The sequence below is a fragment of the Miniopterus schreibersii genome (assembly GCF_964146895.1).
Source record: "Miniopterus schreibersii genome assembly, chromosome: X".
Classification (NCBI taxonomy): Eukaryota; Metazoa; Chordata; class Mammalia; order Chiroptera; family Miniopteridae; genus Miniopterus; species Miniopterus schreibersii.
The window spans coordinates 84,149,111-84,153,099 of NC_138104.1; the positions used below are offsets into that span (position 1 = coordinate 84,149,111).

General features: G+C 50.2%; 1 pseudogene across 1 annotated transcript; it reads left to right on the forward strand.

Annotated features, from left to right (window-relative positions):
• The first annotated feature begins 2,690 nt into the window (after nucleotides 1-2,690).
• LOC308551046 (ferritin heavy chain pseudogene) lies at nucleotides 2,691-3,200 on the forward strand (annotated as a pseudogene). The gene has a single exon. The product of its transcript is annotated as a ferritin heavy chain pseudogene (transcript).
• The last annotated feature ends 789 nt before the right edge of the window (nucleotides 3,201-3,989 follow it).

A 3,989-nucleotide genomic window follows, 5' to 3' on the forward strand; every position in this document is an offset into this window, starting at 1 on the left:
ATCATAAAATAACTGTCTGGAGAGCATGGACCAGTGACAATCCACAATGCTTTCTGCATTAGTACAACAAATGGGTGTGGTCTGTTGTTGATCACTAAATGCAGAACATGAACCCTGAAAACTATCTGACATTCCACCCCACTCTTTACCCCAGATTTAAAAAATCTGGTGTGAAGAATTAGGGTCTACATTTGAGAAGTGTCACTTTACTTAAGCCAAAGAGGTAAATATAACCAATAAGCAGTTATCTGGGACTTCTTTGCACTGAACTGTTGAGAGATGGAGTGGGGAGACCATCTTTATAAGACCTCACAAAATACAGTCTAGTTGGAAATAAGCATAAAGAAATATCAATGGTTATTTGGAAAACTGACCAAGGGACAATAGTTTGGAAGAGAGAGGGGTGCTAAAGAACTTTCTAGAAAACTTATTTTAATCCTATGAGGAAAGGTAATCCAAGTATCTGTTCTATTGTTTACCTCCATTGATAAAGGATGACAAACCACAAGCTTATGAGGAAATGTCACTTGTAAACCAGACCAGCAGAATGTAAATAAAAAACAACTCAACTGGAGGGTTTAGCCAGCCCATTAGACGAGTGACACAGAACGTACACTCCCTCATCCCAGCCATGCTTGACAGTCCACTGAGGAAGAGTTTTGTTCAATCTCAAACTGTGGCACTTTGTGATTTTTAAAAATTTGCTTAAACTCATTTCCTAGTAGAAACTGAGGCAGGAAAGACTGTTTGGTGTAGTTGAGTAGGGAAAATTTGGCCTTGCCAAAGTTTAGGACCATGCCAAGAAGGCAAGGCTGGGGGAAGGAGGGTTACTGTGCTGCTATAGAATCCTAACAGCTATGTGCTGTTGTGTCTGCACCTCTTGTTCTCACATTACTTAAAACTGGGAGAGACCTGAAGAAATTACATGTCCCAGTGTCCTGTTTGTAAGCCATTTTATAAAAGAGGTAACTGAGGTCACTAAGGGTATGGTTGAGAGTCAGGCCTAACTTTAATCCAGTTTCCATATCATCCTGGGAAAGTAATTTATATTCTGGACTTCAGTTTCCTCATGTAGGAGGTGATAAAAGCAATACCTATCTCATGGAATTGTGAGGATTAGTGATAATACAGGAAATCACCTAGTCTGGTAAGGCCTTATGAACTTTCATTTATCATCTGGTGACAGAACCGGGACTGGCTCCCTGGTCACCTTTTTTCACCGTTGCTCACAGTGGCCAGGCTCCTGAACCCTGGAGAGTATTGCCAGACAACTCTGCCTAAAGGCATTTGGTGCCTGTATTTGGGAACTGAAACCATTTTCCATTCCCCAGACATCTCAAACAGGCTGTTCCTCTGCTTTCTGTGCCCACTTCTGTGGCTCCTTTCTGTCTGTACTCTTTCCAAGGCTGAAGAACTGCTCAGGGAATTACGCGCTAAGTGCCTGGCATGCTGTGTGACATGGGGGACGCAAACAGATATGGGACTCACCCTATTTATGGCACTAAATGGTACTGTCCCTTGTACCATCTTCTTAGCCCTGCTACCAGTTCTGGACTAGCATCCTCCTTTTCTGGGGAACTGCCCCACACCAACACGTACTCCAATTATGTGGTTCCAGGGGGCATATCCCTGTTTGCACATGACCCACATCTCCCTCACCATACCTGACTGCAACAAATGTTTGAGTCTTACTGGCCTAATACAGTAAATTTTGATTTTTTGTTCTTACCAAGCTCCAGGGCACATTGGAGGTAGAGGTGATGGGGGAGAGTCTCCTTATGTCATTCAAAGATTCATGAAGGGGACCCACGTTAGAGAGATCTGAGAAAACTGCACACCTGCACAATAGAAGGGAAACAAAACCAATGGACACATCTTCCTGGAAGACATAGAGAAGTCGTCCAATGTAAGAAAAATGCCAAGTTTTTGGCATTTGTCATGGTCCTACCTTATCTGCAAACTCCACGCCACGCATTTCAGTGAGACGATACCATTTCCTAATTGGCGGGTCTGCCCTCCCAGAAGATAACCTGTTAGTGAAATGACAGCACAGCTGTAGGTCAGAAGCACACTAATCACTGGGCTAATCCAATGTGCCTTTATTCCTAAAGATGAATGCACACGGGTGTATTATGGGAAAGAGAAAGAGAAGATCATGATGAGCACACAGCTATTTCTGGAAAGAAAGAAAGCTACATATACCAAAAATCCAAATTAATATTCTCAAAATTTTAAGGAAGAAAGTGGGTTGGTAAGATGAGAACAGGGTGCTATTAAAGGGAGTACCTAGAAAACAACAGAAAGTACCTGACCCTACAGATATTGCCAAATTACAAACGTAACAGAGCAGGCGCTCGGCACAAGCCCCGGGCTCGGCCGGGCCCTGACGGAACGTGGAGCGCGGCGCCCCCGCCCCTCCCCCGCGTGACCGACGCCGCCCCGCCCCCGCACTAACGGACCCCGTTTCCCTTGGCAACCGGAGCTCCTGCCCGCCACCGAGCCCGTCAGCGGGTGGCCTCCTGTCCGCCTGCCGGGGACCCGGAACCCCTCCGCCAGCGCCGCTGACCCAGCCTCCTGCCGCCCTGGTCGCCTCCCCCTGGGACACTGAGACCCCGCCTCCCCTGCCCCCGCCTCGCAGCCCCCGCTTCCGCGCCATCTTGGGCCCGGGGCCCCTGCCTGGGCCTCCGGCCATGGGGACCCCGCCGGCCTCGCAGCTGCGCCGGAACTACCACCCCGACTGCGCGGCCGCGGCGCAGGAGCAGATCCACCTGGAGCTCCACGCCTCCTACGTGTACAGCGCGGTGGCCTCGTACTTTCGGGGCGCGGCCTGGAGGCCCCTGGCCGACCTCCTCCTGCAGCAGGCCCGCGACGAGAAGGAGCACGCCGAGATGCTCATCAGGGTCCACGGCCCGCGCGGGGGCCGCCCCCACTCGCGGAAAATCTTCTGGCTCGACCACGGCTACCGGGGCAACAGCCTGACGGCCCTCGAGCGCACCTTGAACCTGGCGATGACGGTGAGCCGGGGCCTAAGCGACCTGAGCAGGCTGGCCGCCGAGAAGCAGGACCCCCAGCTGGGCCATTTCCTGGAGGGTCACTACCTGCAGGGGCAGGAGTTCATCAGAGCGTTGGAGGTTCACGTCACCAACCTGCGCAAGGCGGGTGCCCCGGAGGAATCCGACCTCGTTGGCGAGAGCACTTAGAATCGAGCCTGCCTTCCTGGGAGCCATGGGGTGACTTCCCTGGCCACCATGCTGAGAATGCAGTTGCTGTATTGCCTCCTTGCAATAAACTTGTTGCTTCCTAAATAAAGGTGTCTGGTTGATTGGTGTGAGCAAAAACCCTGACCTTTTAAGTTTTAGAACAGGTATCCAGGAGTCTCTCCACCCACCCATGCCCCACCCACATGCAGCTTGGGATCGCCACGGAGAGAGGGAGGAGGTATTCCACCAGGCCCTGGAAAACACAGAATTAATCTTCCTCCTATAAACAACGTGGTGTATGGGGTCGGGGTGAGGCGGGGCCCTGGTGAATCCGGGTGCATGTGCAGGGTAGAAGTAGAGAAAGGTGGCCTGAACATCAGGATTGCAGTTGCCTCTGGGGAAGAAGAGAGGGGAATGGGATTGGGCAGGGATTAAAATAAAAGGGTCTTCATTCTATCTGAAATCTTAATGGTTCATTCTAGGTAGCTAGTTGGGGGCCACTGGACAAGTTCACCCCCGGCTACAGTGATAATGCATCTGGCAATTGGGCTGGCTTTCCTTTAGACATGGCAATGACTTCCTGTGCCACCAGTGCTGGGCATGCACACTGCCCTTGCATTACATCCAGGTGTGATTTCTTCAGCTGCACCATTTCTAGCAATAAAGCAACATGGCACCAAAAACACTTACCTCAGTGAGAAGGCTGAAGAATATAAAATCAGGGATGGAGGTCAAATTTCTGATATTGAATATTAAGTAAAATAAATCTCACTGAAAGTTGTCAGTGAC